Source organism: Elephas maximus, chromosome 8 (assembly GCF_024166365.1).
Source record: "Elephas maximus indicus isolate mEleMax1 chromosome 8, mEleMax1 primary haplotype, whole genome shotgun sequence".
NCBI lineage: Eukaryota > Metazoa > Chordata > Mammalia > Proboscidea > Elephantidae > Elephas > Elephas maximus.
Genome location: NC_064826.1, coordinates 89,941,620 through 89,965,251, shown reverse-complemented (window position 1 = coordinate 89,965,251; position 23,632 = coordinate 89,941,620). Strand labels below are relative to the sequence as shown.

Genomic DNA, 23,632 nt, shown 5'->3' with positions numbered 1-23,632 from the left:
ATTCCCTTCTCCAAAGTTCTTTACCCACCACTGTCTACAAAGGACATTATAAATATTTTTCAAGTCTTTTATTTTTAACCTCATAAAGTGCCATAAGTACATGAGAGCAGAAACTGTCGGTCTATTCACAGACCCAAAAACAAGAATGACCGTTGAAGGGGAATGAGGACGATGACCTGTGAGTCATCAAGGGTTGTATCTAGAGCTAAACAGGAATTAAGTGTCTGAATTACAATGATGCTCCTTGTATAGTTTCTACTTGGCCACCTCTATCATATTAATGCTGTCATAGTGCCACAGAAACAGATATTGAAACAGACACACAAGTACACACACAAATACAAGGAATGAAAAATTGTGCAGCCTTGGGAGGTGGTGAAGGTCTGGAAAAACAACAGGAGGTAGCAGTGGTCGAAGAGTTAACGGGCAGAGAACATGAAAAATAATGGTGGTTATGACAAAAGTAAAGAGACTTCTTAAACATGTCTTGGGTCGCTTAAAGCCCTTCTTTCTTGGGACAATATGCCCTTTTCATGCTGACTCTCGTTGAAGATTTTTACAACCCTGTACTCAGAGAAGTTTTGTGTTGACAGAAGAGGAGCGTCTTCAAGGTTTGGAGAATGAACAGCTATCGACCGTTACTAATGACACCAATCTTTGAGTGAAATAGTTTTGGGGTAGCAATCCTCTTTAAAGCTGTGGGGTACTTTCAGAAATAAATTACCTTTCCCATTTGGTGAAAAGATATCCTTAGTGTTGACTTTTCAGAGGAAAACCCAGAGCCTTCCCTGTCTCAAATCTGAGCTGCCATTGTGTGTGTGTGAGTGTACGTGCGCCTTGTCCTCAACTGAAATAGTACCCATGATACACAGTTGCATAGGGCACAGCAATTTTGCAAGGTTAGGTGGTTTTGAGCCTAGACGACCCCGTAACTCAGCCTGGGGCAACTATGTCTTAATTTGTCAATGTTTCTGTTATTTTAACAAAAGCTATTTGGTGTTACCTGATATCTCTTGGCCTGGTCAGACGTCAGCAAAATTGAGATCCTTTTCTTTCTCATCTCCCCTTTCGCTACTTCTCTCTGTATTTCCTAATGCTCTTTTGTTCTTCACTTGTTTTAAGTCAACTCATGAAAGATTTGGAGAGGGGGCAGGTTAGCAGCAAATTTCTCACCTTCCATGCAGGAGACCTGGGTTTGATTCCCAAACAAAGCATCTCCTGCACAGCCACCACCCATTTGTCAGCAGTGGCTTGTGCGCTGCTATGATGCTGAATAGGTCTCAGTGGAGCTTCCAGACTAAAACAGACTAGGAAGAAAGGCCTGTTGATCTACTCCCCAAAATCAGCCAATAAAACCTCTACGGATCTCGGTGGTGATCCACAACTGATCACGGGGATGGCACAGGACTAGGCAGCATTTCTTCCTGTCACGTATAGGGTTGCCATGAGTCAGGGGTTGACTTAATGGCAATTAACAACAACAAAGATTGAGGACTCAAGGAAACTCAAAGTCATAAGGCCTTAGGGTGGTATTTGAGGTACCAGGACAGAAGGTGGGAGGGAAGAATTTTGGTATGTGGATGCTGCTGAGTCTTTTGGTGCTAGGTTTTAGAGACACAACAGAAAACAAAACAACCAAGGTCTCAGGCCTCCTGGAGCTGTCATTTTAATGAGTAGAAAGAAGTAATAAACAAGTAAATAGGCCAATAAATAATTCTAGATAGTGACAATTGCTATAAAGGAAATAAAACATGGTGATGAGATGGAGCACTGGGTGTGATAAAGCAGTTTAGATAAGGCATTCAAGGAAAGCCTCTCTGAAGAAATGACATTTGACTTGAGAACTGAATAGTGAGAAGCAGCCAGCATGTGTAGATTCAGAGGAAAAGGTGTGTAGAGAGAACAAGCTGGCTAAATGCCAAGGCAGGAAGGGACTTAGTGTATTCCACACATGGACGGAAAGAGGCCACAGAGGGAAGGAGGAGAGGGAAAAAGATAACTTGGAGAGGTAGGTAGGGGTCTTGCTGGCCATGACAAGGAGTTTCTATTTTGTTCTGCTTGCAGACAGAAGCCACTGAGGAGTTGTCCGTTTCCTGGTGCTGCTGTTACAGAAATACCACGAGTGGGTGGCTTTAAAGAACAGAAATTTATTTTCTCACAGTGCAGGAGACTAGAAGTCCAAATCAGGATCTCAGTCATGTTAATTCCTTCCTTGTCAGTAGATCTGGGCATTCCTTGGTTCCTTGGCTTGTAAAGGGTCTTCACATGACATCCCCACCACCCATGTGTGTGCATCTCTGTGCCTCATCTGCTCTTTTTATAAGTCAGAAGTGACTAGATTTAGAACCCACCTTACTATTTCCAAACAGGATTACATCCACAGGTATAGGGATTCCAGCACTTTTTTTTTTTTTTTGTGGGAGACACAATTTAATCCATAACAGGAGCCAAAGAAATGGATTGACATAATCTGATTTTCATTTTAAACAAATGGCACTAACTGCTGTATGGAGAATGGATTGTCGGGCAATAACAATTCAAGTTTGGAGAACAGGTAAGAGATCTTCCAGTAGTCCAGATGAGTGATGGGGGAGGCTGCATTAGGCTGGTAGCAGAGGATGTGGGTGAGAAGAGGACAGAGTCAGCAGAGATTGCAGAGGCACGGCCAGCAGCGGTACCTGGGTTAGTCAGCTATCAGGAGCGAGGAAAAGGAGAAATCAAGAACTCCACATATTTGGCCCAATCAAGTGGGTAAATGCTAGTGTTATTAAGTGTGATGGGCAAGACTGGTATGCGCAATATTTGGGGAGAAGTCAAGAGTTTTGCTTTAGACATGTTAATTTGAGACATCTATTGGACACGCAAGGATCTCTAGTGGCACAGTGGTTAAGCACCTGGCTGCTAATCTCTGGTTCAAACCTACCCAGCAGGTCTGCAGGTGAAAAGCCTGGTTATCTGCTTTCGTAGAGATTACAGCCAAGAAAACTCTATGGGGGAAGTTCTACTCTTTCACATGGAATCATTATGAGTTGAAAACAACTCATCAGCACCTAACAAGAAAAACCACCACATACAACTTACAGATGGAGAAGTCAGGAAGGTATATGGATAGGATCATCAGAGCTCTAGAGTTGCGTGCAGCTCTGAAGACATCCATTAGGAAGCAATTCTTATTGACTGCCTTTAAAACCATAAACCGGATGAGGCTCAGCACTGAGTCACACAGGACACTCATAGTCAGAGGTGGGCGGAGGAGAATTAGCCAGTAAAGTGGGAGAAAAACCAGGAAGTCCTGGAAGTCAGTGTAAGAACAACAGTCAACTTCAGATGACCAGGAAGTAGCAATTGTTAAAAATCAACTATTTGGTCCCTCCTGTGACTGGGCCCACCAGGGGAAAAGACTGAAGGGCAAAGGAACACAAACTGAGAGAATAGGCCCTCTCTCCCCCTACCACCTTTCTGCAAACACTCCAACCCCTTCCCCCATGGTTGCAAATATCAAAAAAGAAAGTCTTTAATGCCAAAAATGCAAAGATATTTTGCAAGCAATAAAAGATAACAAGCTTAAAAAAAAAATTCTACCTGAGGCCAAAAGCTTTTAAATACTCTGCTGCTTGCACACCTTTCCCTTTTATAGTCCCTGCTCATGAAGCCCTGGTGGCACAGTGGTTAAAGCACTCAGCTGCTAACCAAAAGGTCGGAAGTTCGAACCCACCAGCTGCTCCATGGGAGAAGGATGTAGCAGTCTGCTTCCATAAAGATTACAGCCTTGGAAACCTTATGTGGTAGTTCTACTCCATCCTATAGGGTCACTGTAAGTTGGAATTGACTTGATGGCAATGGGTTTTTTTGGCTCATAGGGCAGTTAAGATACTGCTCCAGCACACAAATGAATAGATACAGGTTTCATGAGTAAGACTATGAAACGTTGTGTCAACAAAGGGTGTCTAGTTTATTCATTACCATTTTTGAGACTTAGCAGAGATGATAGAATTAAAATTACTCATGGTCATTAGATGAAAATCTCCTTTTGTTTCAAAGGCTAGGGAGCAAGATGAGAAAGAAAGTCCTAAGACATGTTTTTAAACAATAAACTTTATTAATGTAGGTGATGATAACAGCTCTATGACATTTCTCACTTTGAGATGGCTCCAGGATGGTTTGGGGAAATGGGCTGTCCAATGAGTTCTCAGAGCTGCTCCCCAGAGGCTGACAGGAGCAGAAGTTTTCCAGATTTCTCTCCATCACTGGGGATAGGTATCCTGGGGGCAAGTTTTTAAAATTGGAAGATGGTTTTGGAATGTGGGATGATACCCATTTTTTTTTTTTTTTTTTCTGTATGAGACCCAGGAGGCCCTGGGCAAAAAACAAATGGGAAGACTTGAGAAATCCCCACCCCCCACCAACTTTCAAAAAACTAAATAATAAATTTTAAAATTAAAAGTTAAATTGTGGGCGTTTTGATGAAAATCCATATATTGTTCTCAATAAATTCATATTTTCCTAAACAGTAGTGGCACTGACCCCAAATAATTTTATGAGTTGTAATTGACTCAACAGCAATGGGTTCCCCTGAAGATGGTCTATGAAAGAAAAAAAAAAGAAACCCATTGCCATCGAGTTGATTCTGACTCATAGTGACCCCACAGGACAGAGTAGAACTGCCCCGTAGAGTTTCCAAGGCTGTAAATCTTTAGGGAAGCAAATTGTCATATCTTTCTTCTACAGAGCGACTAGTGGGTTCGAACCACTGACCTTTTGTTTAGCAGCCGAGTGCTTTAACCACTGCCCTACCAGGTCTCCTAAAGATGGTCTATACTTACTTTAAAAAGAGCAATAGAGGTAAGGTATTGGTGGGGAAGGAGCTCTGGTGCTACGGTGGCTAAGCCGTCGGCTGCTAACTAAAAGCCTGGTGATTCAAACCCAACAGCAACTCCAGGGAAGAAAAGGCCTGGTTATCTGCTCCCATAAAAATTTAAAAAAAAAAAAAAAATTGCTGTCAATGCTGACTCATAGCAACCCTATAGGGCAGAGTAGAACTGGCCCACAGGGTTTCCAAGGATCGGCTGGTAGATTTGAACTGCCAACCTTTTGGTCGTTAAGTCACTTGATCAAAATCACACTAGGCTCCCTTGTGCCTACCCAAAGTTCTTTCTGCTACATCACTGGAAGGCCTGATGTCTCTGAATGTGCAGGGATATCTCATTCAGTGATTGCCCCGAATCCCTTCTTGGCTTTGGGGTCTTAGGAGTGGAGGTTGTGCCCTGAACAATATGTCTGTCCTGGGACAAGTGAAACGGTCTGTCTAAGCAACAGTTGGGGCCCAGGGCGTTTCCCGCTAACTGAGTCTAGACAGGCAGTCTCTGCTGATCAGAATTTGTCAAAGCCTATTTCATAGTACATTATTAACTGTGATGTTTTTGTAGCCAAATAAATGCATTATGAGCAGGACACTTTTCCTGCAGATCTCTGCAACCTCCTGGATCTGTTCTGGGAAATGAATGGAAAGCACTGGGGATTTTGGCAACAATAATGCCAGCTTACATGTGTTACAAAGCAATGTGTTACCTCATTTGATCCTCCTATAACTTTTCCCAAGGAGTGAGCTGAGGTCAGAGAGGTATAACAACTTGGACAACATTGTTTTGAGACTTTTCCGTAAGATCATTTTTCTCCTTGTCCAATGTCCCAAATATGTGTTATTTTATTTTGTAAAGTGACTTTTGCATTTAGTTGGCTGGGATGGTTGGAACTTTTGACGTAGGAAAAAAATAAGAAAATGTAATGATAATTGTAATTATTATAAAAACAAAAGTTAATTAGTAAGTCTTTACTCAATGTGGAGACCCAGCTTCATTCCTAACCAACGCATGTCACGTACAGCCACCATCACAGTCTGTCGGTGGAGGCTTGTGTGTTGCTATGATGCTGGACAGGTTTTAGCTGACCTTCCAGACTAAGACAGACTGGGAAAAAAAAGCCTGGTGATCTGCTTCTGAAAATCAACGAGTGAAAACTCTATGGATCAAAAAGGTCTGATCCGAAACTGATCACGGGACTGGCACAGGACCTGGCAGTGTTTAGTTCCATTCCATTGTGCATGGGGTTGCCATGAGCCGGGGGCTCCCTCGAAGGCAGCTAACAACAACAACAACAATACTAAATGCCAAGTAGTGTGCTAAGAAAAAAAAAAAAATTTTTTTTTTTTTTTTTTTAAGCAGGCCTGAAATATCTCACTAAATGCTAAGAACAAATATGGCTGCTATTATTAGCCTTTTTTTTTTTTAACAGATGAAGAAGCAAAAGTTCAGAGAGGTTAAGTAACTTGCCTAAGGTCACACAGCTGGCTCATGGCAAAGGAGAGTCACAAACCCAGGCAGTTGAACGATACATTTATGCTCTAGTCCACCACACCTTGTTTCTTTTTCTTTGTGGCCACAAAGACAAAGTGCTCATTTCTTCTTTCTTGGATTCTCCGTCTCTTGTTTTAACTCTCACATGTTGACTGGCAACTGAGATACCCATGTCCTCCCAGAATTTGAGAAGAGGTATTTGAGACAGGAAAAAAGAACCCAAGTCTCTTGCTTCTCTCCTAACAATCTAATGGTTCTTTTCTAGTCGAAACTAACAACATCTAAGACTGACTCAGGGTACCAAAAATATGCTAACGCTAAAGCAAGTCATAAGAAAAACCCAGTTTTCTGAGAAGAGACCATAGAAAGCGGGAAACGTATTTCTAAATTGGAAGTGACTGAATTCATTTCACAATACAGGCCACTAAATAACCGATCTTGCACACATTTTTCGTAATAGATTGTTTAGAAAACGCAATCGTAACCTCATCCAAAGCATGCTGCTATGGACTTGTGAAAAGAATACACACACGTCTCTCTGTATTTTCATATTGGTGGACTTTTTTGTTGTTTTGACTTGTATTGAGTTTTACTCTCAGGGTTTTTAGGGAACACATGGAAGATTCACGGAATTAAAAACAAACTTTGGACAATTACCTCTTATAAGCTACATGTTTTCTTATGGAAAAATGACTAAGTGCTTGACTACTAACCAAAAAGCTGGCGCTTCAAACCCACCCAGAGGTGCCTCAGAAAAAAGGCTTAATTTTGATTTGCTTCTGAAAGGTCACAGTCTTGAAAATCCCATGAAGCGCAGTTCTACTCTGCAACACATGGGATTGCCGTGAGTCAGAACGGACTCTACGGCCACTGGTTTGAGTTTATTTTTGCTTTTTACTCTTCGTATGCCTGAACACGAACTGATGCGTTTGATTACTGTGTGGCCGAAGAATACTGAGTATACGACGGACTACCAGAAGAACGAACAAATCTGCCTTGAAGAAGTTCAGCCAGAATGCTCCTTAGAAACGAGGATGGCGAGACTTCGTCTTATATACATTGGACATGTTGTCAGGAGGGACTAATCCCTGGAGACGGACATCATGCTTGGTAGAGTGGAGGGTTGGTGAAAAAGAGGAAGACCCTCAATGAGATGGATTGACACAGTGGCTGCAATGATGGGCTCAGGCACAGCAAAGATTGTGAGGATAGCACAGGACCAGATGGCATTTTGGTTCTGTTGTACAAAGGGTCACTGTGAGTCAGTACTGACTTGATGGCACCTAAAAACAAGAATTCTTTGCATATGAGGAACCTAAGTGGTGTAAGTGGCTTGTGATTAGCTGCTAACCTAAAGGCTGGTGGTTCAAACCCACCCAGTGGCTCCATGGAAGAGAGGCCTGGCAATCTGTTTCCATAAAGATTACAGCCGAGAAAACCCTGTGGAGCAGTTCTACTCTGTAACACATGGGGTTGCCCGTGAGTCAAAGGCTGGCTCTTCGGCAGCTAACGTCAACAATACACTCTCTTCGTATACAAATATTCATGGATGAAGAAGACCAACCAAACTGAATCCACTGCCATCGAGTAGATTCCAACACATAAGATGAAAACCAATTAGTTTCTCATTAACCAATTAACACACATATTGTTTTGTGATATTGTTTGCCAATCCCACGATGTGTCAACACTCTCCCCTTCTCAACCTCTGGTTTCCCTTTTCCATTTGTCTATCTTTCGTGTCCCCTCCTGCCTTCTGGTCCTTGCCCCTGGGCTGGTGTGCCCATTTAGTCTCATATACAAGGTTGAACTACACATGTTATTGTTTGTTTTATAGGCTTCTTTGGCTGAAGGGTGAATCTCAAGAGTGACTTCGGTACTGAGTTAAAAGGGTGTCTGGGGGCCATACTTTTGGGGTTTCTCCAGTCTCTGTCAGACCAGTAAGTCTGGCCTTTTTTTGTGAGTTTTAATTTTGTTCTACATTTTTCTCTCGCCCTGTCTATGGCCCTCTATTGTGATCCTTGTTAGAGTAGTGGGTGGTGGTAGCCAGGTACCATCTAGTTGTGCTGGACTCAGTCTGGTGGAGGCTGTGGTAGCTGTGGTCCATTAGTCCTTGGACTAACCTTTCCCTTGTGTCTGTGGTTTTCTTCATTCTCTCTTGCTCCAGATAAGGTGGAGCAAGTAGATGTATCTTAGATGGCTGCTCACAAGCTTTTAAGACTCCAGATGTTACTTACCAAAGTAGGATGTAGAACATTTTCTTTATGAACTACGTTATCCCAGTTGAGCTAGATGTCCCCCAAGACCATGGCTCCCAGCCCTCAGCTCAGTTAATCAGTCCCTCAGGGAGTTTATGTTATTTTTGGATAAAATTTTGGATATTTTGGATAAAGCATTAGCTTCTCTTAGTCTGCATTAATGACTACAAAAAATACTATTTCCAGTGACAGAAAGACAATAGCTCCTAGAATCTCAAACTCAGACAAATGGTCTTCACGGAGAGATGATTGTTTAATAAAAGGCAGAGAATGTAACTAAGCCATTTTCAAATATGTGCCAGCTGGTCTTAAAAATGTTTTACTTTCTCTCATGCGTAGTAAAGAACATTCAGAATGATGTCAAGAGGGATGGGGATGGCAGGAGAACTGGTGTATAAAGCAAGAAAAGAAGCCCAAGGTAGCTCAGCTCTGCTCTCTTGTGCTGGTGCAGCTGTACCCAGAGCAGCCCCCGGCTTCAAGCTGACGGGTGCATCCTTAGGGCCAGACGGAGAGGGAAGCAGGCCTGGAAGCAGGTGAAATTACAGAAACAAAGATTCTTGACACAGGAAACAGACTTCCAGAGCTTATAGCAAAACAACAAATGCTTTACTTCTGTTCCACGAGCTTGGCTTACAGCCACAGTTGTAAAAATCAGCCCATCTGTCCTCCGATGCCCCTGATGTAGGAATCTCGTATTTGGAGAGAGGGCCAGAAAGTCCCACAGTGGTGGACTTTTTTGTTGTTGTTATTTTTGGTTTTTACTTTAAAGTCATCTCTGATTTTCCAAAGAATTGCAAAGAGAGTAGAGTCTTCCCATATACCCTTCACCCAGCTTCCACTGATGTTAGTTTAGCATCTTATATAACCTTGACATATTTATCAGAACTAAAAATTTAACATTGGTAAAATACTATTAAGTAAACTATAGACTTAATTTGGATTTTGCCAGTTTTCTTACTAATGTATTTATTTTCTGTTCTAGGATCCAATCCATAATGGGGTTTTAATAATTTTATTCCCTTGTTCAAAAGCGAGCTGTCAATTGCTAACCAAAGTAATGTTCTTTAGTTATTTAGTCGCATCCTATAGTTTTTTTTTTTTTTTATAGTTTTAGAGTCATCTGCCACTATTCCCCAACAGGTACATATAAAGTTTGACTAGACCCAAATTAGACATATTTGTAATCTCTCAACTTACCCTGCTATTTCCTACATCCACAACTTGACTCATGCTGTTCCCTGTACTTGAAACATCTTCTACCACACATGGTCCTACTCTTTCTTTAAAACTCACGTCAAAAGCCTTCTACTTTAATAAAGCGTTCCTGGCTCCTCCAGCCAGATATGTTAGTTCCTACCTAGGAATCCCTGGTGCACAGTATTACACATTTCTTGTACTGCATACTGGAAGGGTATCACTACATGGGGCACGAGAGCAGGGACATGGTGAAAGGGCAGGATCTTGGCAGCTTAAGATCAGCAAGAGGGCCCTAGTCTCTGAAAGAGGGAGGTAAGAGGAGTCCTTGGATGTGAGCATAACGGTGAACTTGAAAACAAGATCACACTCTTACCCACTAAACCATCGAGTCGATTCCAACTCATAGCGACCCTATAGGGCAGAGTAGAACCACCCCATAGGGCTCCCAAGGGGCAGTGGGTGGATTCATACTGCTGACCTTTTGGTTAGCAGTGGAGCTCTTAACCACTGTGCCACCAGAGCTCCCCTCACCCACTGGTAAGGGTTAAGTCACGTAATACAAATATTATAAAAAGCAAGTTATTCCTACCTATAACACTCGATTACTTTAAATGGAATAAAACCTGTTTTCACCCAAACTTTGTTTAGAGAAAAACCTCCTTGTAAACTTATTTATTTGGGTATTTTGTTCTCCCTTCCTTACTTTATTAAAGATTATAATAAGTAACTTTGGGGGGTAGCAAAACTTTAGAGGAAAACAGAGATGTGTCATTAACTATAGCAATTGTATAGTAAGTAGTTTTATAATTCTGCATTCATATTTGCATAAATAGGGTACCATTTTATATAGCTCCATATATACAACAAAGATAATTACTTAAAAAAAAATTAAGCTTTCAGATATCCAAAATTGTTTAAAAAATCCAGACAATGGAAAAGCCTATCTGACCCTTCATATTGGCCTGCAAAGCACTGATTTTCATTTTTCTGCAATTGAAACGATGCAATATGCTTTTTCTTGTTTTCCTTATGTCTTTTAGCTTTAAGGCAGAAAATAAATTTAATAAAAAATGAACAGTACAAAGTAAGCCCTGTTGCCTAGAAAGGGAAACTTCATGAAGTTATTCTGCGTGTATCCTCGCTGCAATGAGTTCTGAAAGAAGAGTTTCATAGAGACTTAAGTGTGATCCAACCTGATTATAGAGTGTTTTATGGAAAAGTTTGATTTTTGCATATGACTATGCAGTGTTCAAGGCTGGGAAAATTATACGAGAAGATGTATGATTAACTTAATGTGGCTAAAAGGCAGACAAGGCAGAATGTACATTTGTAAAACCTTTCATTATCTTATACAATGTAACTGTTCTACCTTTTAAAGGCAAAGCAAAGGTTCAGAAAAACCTGTCAGGAAGAACTGAATATTTTACCACTTGCAGTTTTTAAAAAATCCAATAGGTCCTTCAAGTCAAAATATAAATATGGACTAATTTCTAGTCCATTGAACAGATTAATGTTTTTGTTCCTACACTTTGCCACTTTAGGGAAATAGACTAGATATGACTTCAAAGACTATTGTGTGGATCAAGGTTTATTTGCAAGCATAGAAATAGTTTGCAAGTTTACAAATAAACCGAATAAATTCTCTTATGTAACACTGAGAATTTTTGTGATTGTTTCATCTTTTTCATTTATTCCTTTTCTATTTCCTTCTTTTTTTTTCCTTTACATCATCTACTGGGAGTTAGAGAATGAGTCCAATCCCAAAGAAAATATTTGGGCAGATTTCTTCAAATCCTTAGTCTAATAATGATATAAGCAGCCTAAGCACATTTCATTGAAGAAAGGAAATAGACCCGCAGCTACTCTTACATGTTAGCCAGTGATTTTTACTCCCCAAACCTCAAGGAATTCTGTATCTAAGAATATGAACACCCTTGAAACAGCAGCTTTTATAGTGGGTCACAGTAGCATTTTAATTGCAGCAAACCACGGAACTTGATGGCCATTCCAAGTAACTGGAAAGGAAGGGGAAGTGATTACAAGAACACAGTCACACTAAGAAAGGCATCTTTGAGGACTCTAAATGGTGATCCAGAATGCTCCTTAGAGGCAAGGATGGCAAGACTGCGTCTTACATACTTTGGACATGTTGTCAGGAGGGATCAGTCCCTGGAGAAGGACATCATGCAGAGTACAGGGTCAGCAGAAAAGAGGAAGACCCTCAACGAGGTGGACTGACACAGTGGCTGCAGCAATGAGCTCAAGCATAATAACGATCGTAAGGATGGCGCAGGACTGGGCAGTGTTTCGTTCTGTTGTGCACAGGGTCGCTATGAGTCGGAACCGGCTCGACGGCACCTAACAACAACAACAACAAATGGCATTACAGTGCTTGCAGCGGGACCAAACAGCTCCCCACACAGCGACAGCATCCATCTGATAACTTACTGATGGGCATGACTTCTGGGTTTGGGTAGTTCAGGAGCGAGACAGGACTTTCTACAAGATTCCAAGAGCATCAATTCTTGTTTCACTTTCCACAACAAGGCAGATCCCCAAATTTTGTTGGCGATGACCCACTCAGTCCAAGCAAAATTTGTGGCAACCAAACCCCAATACAATAAAATCATAAGGGGAATCTTGGAATTTGTAGAAAGAGGGTTGGCCAGCAATGGATCCCTTCTCTCCTCATTGTGCTGCTCCCTTCCTTTTCCTCTTTCCTTTCTTTGGGCCACCCTCCCTATTATGAATTGATTTGTGCACCTCCCCTCACCCCCAGATATGTGTTGGAACTCTTACCCCTATACTTGTGGATGTAATCCCATTTGGAAATAGGGTTTTTCTTTGCTGTGTTAATGCGGCCATATCAGCATACGGTGTATACTAAAGCTAATCACTTCTGAGTTATACAAAGGGGAGGTGAGACACAGTAGCAAGCACAAAAGGGGCAAGACAGATGCCCCGTGAAGATTACCAGGGAACAGAGTTATGCTGGGGTTACAGAAGCCAAAAGAGAAAAGGATCTTCCCCCAGAGCCTACAGGGAGAGAGCCTTCCCCTAGAGCTGAAGCCCTGAATTCGGACTTCTAGTGTCCTAAACAGAACCCTGGTGGTGCAGTGGTTAAGAGCCTAAACTGTGGGAAGAGCCCTGGTGGTAGAATGGGTTAAGTGCTCAGCTGCTAACTGAAAGGTCAGCGGTTCAAACCCAACAGCCGCTCTGCAGGAGAAAGATGTGGCAGTCTGCTTCTGTAAAGATTTACAGTCTTGGAAACTCAATGGGGCAGTTCTACTCTGTCCCATAGGGTGTCCACGAGTTAGAATATACTCGACAGCAGTGGGTTTTTGGTTTTGAACTGTGAGAAGATAAATTTCTGTTCTTTAAAGCCATTCACTTGTGGTATTTCTGTTACAGCAGTACTAGCAAACTAAGACACCCCCTTTTATTTTTAATTTTTGTTTTTGAAAGCAACAGACCTTGGACGGATTTCCAAAAAAGCTGCACCTGCATATGTAAAGGACCCGTTAACACCAGGAAAGGAAAGTGATTTGGGACTGGCTCAAAGTCAGGGAACTACCCACTGAATCATCGCTGACGCCTCCAGGGTTTCTTTGGAGGTCTCCCATAGGAACACAGACCTAGCCCAACCCTGTTCAACTTATGAGAGCTCAGTTGAAGGTGGTATGGCCGCCAGCCATATTACTCACTGGGGATATTGAGTCATATACATTTATAAGGGGTGGGCACAGAACATTAAATATCCCTAAGATGTTTTGTAGCTTGAATGATGCTGCTGAGACACAGAGTGACGGAGCTCAATTTCTGATTCTGGGTATAACATGCAAGTTTAATCTTCAAAACATACGTTTCTTGTTTATTATCCAAACTTTTGGCAATCACTCCTTGTAACTCAACGTTCGCACATTTCCAAATCAGAATGTTTGCTGTTTTTTGTGACATGGAAATGAAAAAGGACAAAAAAAGTAGATTCTTTTGCTGTTTTCCCTTAGAAAGTTCAGGCCGTTTGATCCATTATGGGTGGAATAACCTTCATATGGATTCTGTGTATGTTTAAGGTGTAAGAAACACTCTTGGCTCTTTCCCTCGTGCTTCAGACTAGCCTCTTAATTCTACTTACAAGAGTTAACCTCAGAAGTTAGATCATGGCCATGGCATGGCGGTGAGTATCTACCAGATCCTCCTGCCTTGTTTCCATTCAGGCTGAACGTGACATTGAATAATGGCTTTGCAGGAAGAGGAATAAACCTTCTATCCTCTCAACCACTATTTACTGAGACCTAGAGGTTTAAGCCATTTTTTTCTCCATATTCTTTAAATTCCCCTTTTCTACCCAAATATTTTATATATATATATATACACATATATATATAACTTGCTTGTCTCCCCTACCCTTCTTTATAAAGTTCCTAAGTAAATTCTTTTAAGTTTCATTTAAACTGTGGCCTTTGGTAAGTTGATAGCTATAGCATGCTCACAGCTGTGGGAAAACTGACATAAAAAATAACCAGCTCAGAAAAATGGCCCATGCACAATATCTTTGAGTTTTTATGTTTTATTAGCAATTTGGACTCATTACTATTTGGGGGAGGAAGGAAGGGAGGTAGATGTTTCTGCAAGTCGTTCCTTTAATGTATAAAGCAGAGTTTTCCAATCAGATTTAATGTGACTCTGTTCTGTTCAGTCCTTTTAGCTGGGCTGCAGGAGATTCAGACATGTTGACCACCAACCCCACTCTCCCCGAACCCTACAACCCCACTCTCCTAACCACCTCCCCACCCCCCGGCCCCATCTTCCTTCACTGAAATGCATTATCCAGCAGCAGAAGTGAAGCTAGATATTTCATGAAGCTTCCGGAGAAAAATGAGATAACCTCCTTATCTCAACCCACTCAACCCAATATGCTCTCTGATCTTTCCTGGCTTTTATCTTAGTCTTTTGGGCAAAGGCAAGATTACTACTTAGCTGATGGCTACCACATTGTCACTGTGGTTTTGAGTTATGACAACCAGAAGGAGTCTGATGATATTAAATTGCCTGAGATCACCGACTTCCCTGACACAATACTTAGCCAGGTTTGTCTTTATTTCAGAACCTTCATTATTTGAATGTGTTCTATGACTTCTGGGGAGAATACGTTGTCTCTGAAACTCTCTTTTCCTTTGTTATTTGCTCTTCCATGGTATTAATCTCCACCCACCCCAATCACCACCACCCAACAGGTTTTCAACAGGGCTGTCTATTTTGTTACGGAAAAGCATTAATGCAGATTAGAAGCACTGTCTTCCTAATCTTTTGGGACTCTTGGTGAATCTTTGGAATATAAAAACAAACTGCATGCTGAAATAGTCTTCTGTGGCAAACCTCAGGAAAATCACCAATATCACACTTGAGAAAATGGTAAATACAGATGCATCATTTCTTCCAACTCAATTGCTACCCTATCCCTAACAGTACAGGAACCACAATGGAAAAATGGACAGCACAAGAGAAGTCAGAAGAATGAAATGGGAAAATTCATTTACTGATACCCTAAATTTTGGGTGGGAGGGAGGGAAGGAAGGAGCAAAGAAAGGATGGAAGGAAGGAGGGGAAGAACAACAACTGGTAACAGTTTTAACTTTTCTATAGAGAAATACTATTTTAAGACTCATAAGGAATTGAGACTGGAAAATATTTGGACTCTGAAATATTATCCTTAAAGGAGCTGAATTAGCTTGGTGCTCCTTGATGGACACATAGCTGAGAGACAAGTATTTGAATTCCACCTCTGTCAACGAGATGCCTGATTCAGCTTGTTTTTCATGACTAAGTTGAGCGCTCACAGAGGGAAAGACATTAGATACTAGGTAAGCAGAAAAGTCCTGTGTGATGGGTTTCTAGGACAGTGGACCTCTTAAAGGAGGTCCTGGGACCAGCAGCATCAACATCACCTAGAAACTTATTAGAAATGCAACATCTTGGGCTCTGCCCCAGAACTAGTAATCAGAATCTCTGAGGGCGAGGCCCAGGAATCAGTGTAATTGCCTTCCAGGTAATTCTTCTGCATGCTAAGTTTGAGAAGCACTGCAAACCCTCTCCCACAAAGAGGACTTAGCCTGCACTTGGGAAGAAATATCCAAGCCCACACTGAATAAAACAGCAGTAGTACTAAAGCACAAGAAAGAACACAAGGCAAAGTGTAGTAGAACACATTTTTTTTATGAGCAGATATGAGAAGATGGTAGAAGAAATTAACACACACAGAGAATACGAGGATCATTAAATTCTTAGTGAAAAAACAACAGAAATACACAGAGAACATTATAATATCATCTTATGAGAGAAGGCTTTCAGTCTCTGATACCTTGGTCTAGAAACCGGAGATGATTTCAACTGGAAAACAGAAAAGTGGTATCTCAGGCCAGAGACTTATGGTACCATCTTGGCTTAGAGACTCCTTGCAGCTTCACACATAAGGGAAGAGATGTTCTTCCAGTTAATATCATGCCTACTACACAGATATACATTAGAAATGGGTTTTAGTATTAGGAAAATTTTTATTTTTTAACTACACTGATACCCTCATGTATGTATTCATCTACAACAGCCAGTTAGTATTAAATAGTAAACCCGATAGGTAAGCAAAATGGACAGACGATGGCTAAGTCATAAACCAGAGGCTCCCTTTCCCCTTCCTCACCCTACCTGAGAGAAACACAGACAGAACTCGTCCAAGACAGAAGGCTCCTGATAAACTTCTTCATACATCTCACAGCATATTCACAGGTCAGCTTATCAGGGTGCCCCTACAGGTCTCTTGTGTATGTATGTGTGGAGGGGAAAGGGATTGAGAAGGGACTGCCATCTGTAGGTAAGTGCTTAAATCAAACTTTTCAGAGAGAGACGACAAGTCAGCTTTATGGTTTGGCCCCCAAAGACTTACTGTGGGGAGCAAAAATCAACAACTCTGAGCTGCACAGGTTTGAGCGGGCCAAGTTTAACCACTGCCATTTCCTGCCGAGGCAAGCAAGTAGAGTGCACTTAACCCAGATTGCATTTAGAACTCCTGGAGGTAGCATCAAATACTGAGCTGTGGTGAAGCCACCTGGTGAAGTCACTTACCGTTAGAGCTTTTTAAGTACTGAGGAGTTCTCTACCTCATAAAATCCAGGCCCTAAGAATATCTCGTCCAAATGATTTTAGGTTTTTTCACACCTTTTAAATCAAGGTTGGTGGCTGGCCATTTCAACTCACTAGACCGCCGGAATGACCTGGTTTTTCTTGTGCTTGTTCTCTTTTGTCTCCTCTTGTAGTGATCTTACAATGTTCCCTGGATGATCAGGAGGTCTGTGCAGCTGGAAGAGCAGCATATTTTCCTGCTGTTCACTTAGGGGCAACCAACTTGTCCCCAGGGGCTGGCATGCACAGATCTAATATGAAACGCACTAAAAGGAAACGGATCTAAACAAAGAACTGTGTTTCCCTATTACATGATGTTTCTGCCCAAGTACAGCATGTCAGTTTCCTTCACAGCTGCCGCGTTTGCCTATTGTTACAGGAAAAGCAGTTGTCATTTGTAGTATTTACAATTCATCTGCAACTTTTATTTTAAATCCTTCTTACCTTCCCCTTAAAAATAATGTATGAAATTTCAACCTTCTCGTAAGTCAGTAGATTACTTCAAGAAACACTGAGCATCCAGTAAGAGTGATATACATAAGTCATAAACAATTAAGATATAACAAATGCTGGACTTTTACCACTTGATAAATGCTATGGGAACATAGTAGGATATGGAACAAGAAGGGCCCACAGGAATGGGGGTGGAGGAAGAAGAAAGTAATAAAAGAAGGCTTCGCTTTGACCTGGGGTTTAGAGGCTAGGGAGAAAAATACCAGAAGCAGGAGACAAGAGGGTCTTTGGAGTAAGGGTCATGTTTTCTCATCTTTTTTCCCACCCTCCTGAGCTCAGCATATAGCAGAACCTGCGTAAGTCCTTGACAAATGAGTGCTGGAAGGCGTTTGAATCGAGAAAGCAGCTTTGAAGAAGTTGTCAAAGTAGTTGGCACGTTCATGGCCTGGCAAGCAATTTAGGATGGCAAAAGGCAAGGTTTTTGAGGAGAGAAAAGGGGGGTGGGAGAAATTAAGGTGGCGTCAGTCAGACTGGGAAGAGCCTTGTAGGCAGTGCTAAGAAAGATGACTTTTTCTTCTGGAGTCCAGCACTTCCCAGAGTGTGTTGTGGAGAACACCAGTTCAATAAGATGTTAATGTAAGGATAGGCATGGGAAGAAAAAGAAGGTAGAGGAAGGGAAAGAAGAAGAGGAGACATGATTCCACATTTAAATACATTTAGGAAATATTAGGTTAAACAAAGTTAACCAGGTTGCTTTACTCCACTATTTTTCAGTCTTTAGTAAGATAATATTTTATATCCAAGTCACTGGGTGCAGTGACAGATGGTGGAAGTTATCTCTATTTGTAATTAGGCATTTGGTTGAGAGATTATTTATTTATCTCTACCTCCCCAATTAAATTATCAGCTCCAAGAGGACAAAGACTATTTTTGCTCACCATTGTATCCTCTGTGAATAACAGAATGCCTAGCACATGGTAGGTGTTCAAAAAATTGTTGAATGAATAAATGACAGTTTGGCTGGGTATAGAATTCTAGGTTAAAATAATTTTTCCTCAGTTTTTTGAGGACAATTTCTCTTTGTTTTCTAGCAACTAATGTTGCTGATGAGAAGTTTGAGGCCCTTCTGATTTCTGTTTTTTATTGGTAACCTGAGTTTTTTGTTTGTTTGTTTTTTAATTCCCTCTAAAAGCTTACAGAACTTTCATTTTTTGTGGATAAACTCTAAGCCATGTAGCTATGCTATTCTATCCATAGCAGAGTTTTTGGCGTTATCATAAGGATAAAAAATACCATTTACATAAGACAGAGGTTGTTTTTGTTATTGTTAGTTGCCATCAACTGTGTTCTGACTCAGAGTGATCTTTAACAGACAGAGACTTTGACCAGTCCTATACCCCAGAGGTAAAGCCCAAATAATCCCAATTTATTAAAATATAGTTCTTTAATACTGAGTTTTTGCCTCAAGGCCACCTACTCTTTGCAATTGCTGACTTGGAGTTTGGAGCATCAATGGGGGACCTAGGGAAGCACCCACTTGGTCCTGGTATCTTGGGCAGCAGTTCACTCTCCTTTTTCTCCTCTGTTCTGATCATCTCTTCTAGAAACTCTTCAGAATTTCTGATCCAATAATGGTGCCCTTTGTCATTTCCCAGTGCTCTTATACATTTATTCTTTCAAAACTATATTCTTCCCCTTACTTCAAAGGTAAAGAGGGAGGCAGGTAAATGTACTTGGTTTGCATTTGAATTTGTGGTCCATTTTTGTATTTTAAACTTATCATTCACTAAAAAAAAAAAAAATTTTTTTTTTTTAGAGATATCAAAATTCACATTGAACTTTAATTCAACTTAATCTAACTCATAATGAAACATAACTTTCTTGTGTGTTTAAATTAGAAGGTGGTGTTAACAACTAAAAATAATCACAAATTATGTTGTCATAAAATGGTGCATATTTATATAACTTGGTTTCAGGTCCTTCTGTGAAAGGATACCATGAAGATTAACAATAAAATATTGGTCAAGCACTTTGGACTGTGTGTAGTGTACATACCTGGACCTACCTGGCTACAGAACAGCGCTATACCCTTCTGAAAGAAGGATTTTTAAAAAACTTGTTGAAATGCATTTAAGGAGCGTTTTCTGCAGCTGATCCTTTAAATTTTTCATCAGTGGAAAAAGTTCCTTGTTACCTCTCCCAGCTATTTTTTTTTTAAATTGTGGTAAGTATATACATAACAAAACATTTGCCATTTTAACATGTTTTACATATACAATTCAGTGACATTAATTACGGTCATTCTATGTGTTACCTCTTTTGAAGCACGGTTTATCTCATTTGCTTAAAATATCCAACATCCTATCAGGCATTTAACTCTGAACTCTATTTCCATCTTCTGAAGTGCCACAGGAACCAATTCCAGCTGCTGAGGGGGACTTTCCAGATACCAAATCCCCTTTTGAAGGCCTATGCACGCGTGCCTAATAAACAGGAAAAATTCCGTCCGCCCAGTACACTTATCAAGTAGGTTGTTTAAAACATTGATTCTCTTCCACATTTGTGAAAGGAAGGAATCATTGGGTCTGTGTTTGGAGGCAGACGACAAAATAAAATGCTCGTTCTCATTTTGGAGATCCCTCAATGCGAAGATTCATTATAAACTATGACATATCTATCATATTTAGTGAAATGATTTAAAGATTAGAGACCAAGTGGATGGAGGGACTATTGAGAAAGCTTTCATTTATTGCAATAGTCTGTAGCCTAATGTGTTTTTTACTACAACAGGAGGCTGCTATCTCTACCCATGTTTTTCTCCAGTTGTGCAGCAGCTGTCAGCCCCTTCCTTATCCCCCTCCCCAAACTGGAGACTCAACATGGCCTTGCCATCACCCCTTGCTTTAATCAGCTCGGAGTCTGAGAAAGCCAGGCTGCATCCTCATGGGAACACGAGGAACTGCTGGTGGGCCACTCAGCCAGACCTCAGCAAGCTGTCTATTTGATAGTGTCTCTCACGTTTCTGTGAGCATGAGTGCAGGCGTGCTTTGTTCTGAGATGCCTGAGCTCCCCGGTGCAGCTGCAAGGACTGACTTCTCTTGCAATGAAGATAATTGCTGCATGTACAGAACAAACTCTTGTCCCCTCCATCACCATTAAGCATCTCTAAATGAAACCCCAAATAAAAGTCAGCCTAAGAAAAATGAACGCCCCAAATAAAAGTCAATCTAGCAAAAGAGGCCCTGAAAACAAAACAAACATTCCAAGAAATCAGTTCATAGGCAGAGGGAGATAGAAGCTATTACTTTGATCATAACTGCATCTTTCTGAGTTCATAAAACCAGGGGGTTGGCCATGACAAGAATTTTACTCTTAGACTTTGGAAATTTTACTCTGGTTCTTTGGGAAACAAAAGTCTGAGGCGTGCATGGGAGAAATGGCTCCCAAAAGCAATTAAAAACTCATTCTATCATTTGTCTGGAGCCATAATTATCCTGGCTGTGCAAGCCATACTCCACTCTATCAGTGCATTTATTTAGATTGCTTGCTCTGCATTAAGGAGGACAAAGGTGTGGAGTGAATGATACTCATGGTCACAAATACATTGTTTACACAAGAGTAACCTAAGAGAGACTATAATGTGCCTGCTTGGTGAACAAATCAGAAATGGAACCAGCCGTCAACCATTGAGTTCAATCAGTGTTCTCTGTGTGCAAACAAAGAGATTTATACACACAATAAAGCAATAAAAACATCCTTCAGAATATTTCTATGAGTGAGTTTATGACTGTGCTCTAACGAGCCATGCTGGCATGTATCTAAGCAGCTGCTCAGGATGGTTGATTGGTTCCACTACTTTACAAAGGAGACACAATGACTAGATTAGAGATCTTGGGAGCAATGGCTTTTCTTGAACTGTAGGCCAAGGGATGAGGGGTGGCAAGGGGTAGAGTTGCAGAGACACAGGGGTTCAGCACAGCTCTAATGCCTCTAAAGGGAGTTGTCAAAGCAGGCTCTGGCTTGGTCCCTGATTTCCTCCTGACCTGCAGGTTACACCTGGAAATCAATGGTCTCACTTGGAATTTTGCACTGGTCATCTACTTCTCCAAGACAAAGCATGGGATTTTTTTTTTTTTTTTTATAACCATATCCACTATGCACTTAAGGTCCTTGGTAAGTATGGCCTTGTTGGTGGGTTGGTGCCTTACAGAAGGGACAAACATATTTTCAGAAGGGACTCTGTGTCCTGGGGATTATGGCTGCATGGAAAACTATTCCATGCATCTCATCATTCGAAATATACTCTAAAAGCCCCTTCTCCCCTATTTTCCTCCTGTCCACAATAGTCTCATGTGTTGTCCCCTGAGTTGGAGGTCCGGCAAAGCTTTTCAAAAAAGAAGACAATGAAAGAGGAGCTAAAACCTTCTTCTCTGCAAACGCACAAGGTCAGAAAACTGGCTTGTTATAATTAAGGAAGAAGGCATTACAGATAATGCACCCTCGAATAAAATGGCCATTACGCCTCTCTGTCAACCCTCAATATGAGTGGTGACCGAGCAGAGATGGACCTTCTCAGAAAGGTCCCCAGTTATCTCACTCCTCTACCCCTTCTTTCAGGGAGAGGTCAGGAGCCTGGAGTGACAACCCTTGAGGGTATTTTTAGTGCAAATCCAAGGCTATTCTCAATTAGCCTGAGTGGTGCATTGATATTTTGCATGTTATGGTTTGGATCCAGACTTTGGGTCATTTATACATCACGCTGCTGTGAAAACCAACTGCTTTTAACTCAGGAATACTGCCTTCCTTATAGCAAAGGAAGAAAGCATAGGACAGAGTAGAACTGCTCTATAGGGTTTTCAAGGCTGTAAATCTTTGAAAGCGGACTGCCCCATTTTTCTTATATAAAGCGGCTGGTGGGTTCAAACTGCCAACCTTTCGGTTAGCAGCCGAGCACTTGACCACTGTCCTGCCAGGGCTCCTTCCAGGGAATAAATTATTAGGCAAATAAATGAGAGTGATCTCATTCTGGTTATTCATAAGAATGTTGCACAGAGTGTCATTACTCGAGAGGCTCAATGCCATGTTACCATATTTACTCTGGGAATGAGGAATTCCATGCCAATGATGGCCCATTTAACTTTTGTAGGTATAATGAGCATCTTAATAAAGCTCTCCCCTGCCCTCATCCCCATAAATATTTTCCTTGTTGCTTCTATTTTCAGCTGAACTAATTACACAAGCGTCAGTCTGTATTCAATTACAGCCTAATTTTTGTCCATAGCACTTTACTGGTTATTCTTATTTTGGTTGACCAGTCCACAGAAGGGCACAGCTAGGCTGAATTTTAGATAAGCACCTCAAAACCCAGTGCCACTGCAGACCCTCTGGTTAGCAGCTGTAGCACTTAACCACTATGCCACCAGGGTTTCCGATAAGCACCTGAACATATCTCAGCGTATTTCTTCTCTAAATAGGTAGCTAAATTATTCAATAGGCTCAATTTCCTACAGTTTAAAGCTACTTCAGGATGTGTTAATGAACTGTTGGCTTTGATATCAAAAACCAAACCAAACCTGTTGCCGTCGAGTCGATTCTGACTTGTAGCAACCCTACAGGACAGAGTAGAACTGCCCCACAAGATTTCTAAGGAACGGCTGGTGGATTTGAACTGCCAACCTCGTTTTGGTTAGCAGTTGGCTTTGATAGGGATTATTAAAGCCTGGCTGTTATCTCTGTTGGGATCTTTGCACAAAGTTCAGTTGACTGAGGATATTCAAGCTCCTCAAACTGCATTGTCGTGTAAAACGAACAAAGACATACACATACACACATATACACCTCTACTCACCCCTATTCACCCATTTGTAAATATGACACCATCAGGAAAGCTAAAGGTCCATAGGTGGCACAAACAGTTCTTGCGTGGCTACTAGCTGAAAGTTTGGCAGTTCAAACCCACCCAGCAGCACCATGGAAGAAAGGCCTGGTGATCTGTTTCCATAAAAATTACAATCAAGAAAACCCTATGGGCCACATAACCAGAGACTACATCAGCCTGAGACCAGAAGACCTAGATGGTGCCCGGCTACAACTGATGACTCCCTGACAGGGAACACAACAGAGAACCCCCGAAGGAGCAAGGAGAGCAGTGGGATGCAGACCCCAAATTCTTGTAAAAAGACCAGACTTAATGGT

The 23,632-nt window shown here is 41.3% G+C and overlaps 1 protein-coding gene and 1 pseudogene across 6 annotated transcripts in view; one reads left to right on the top strand and one right to left on the bottom strand.

The window, feature by feature from the left end:
* CREB5 (cAMP responsive element binding protein 5) overlaps positions 1-23,632 on the bottom strand; it is a 471,478-nt gene that overhangs the window by 160,088 nt on the left and 287,758 nt on the right. The window lies entirely within an intron of this gene.
* Positions 13,980-23,632, top strand: part of LOC126082088 (60S ribosomal protein L37-like) — a 32,878-nt pseudogene continuing 23,225 nt past the window's right edge.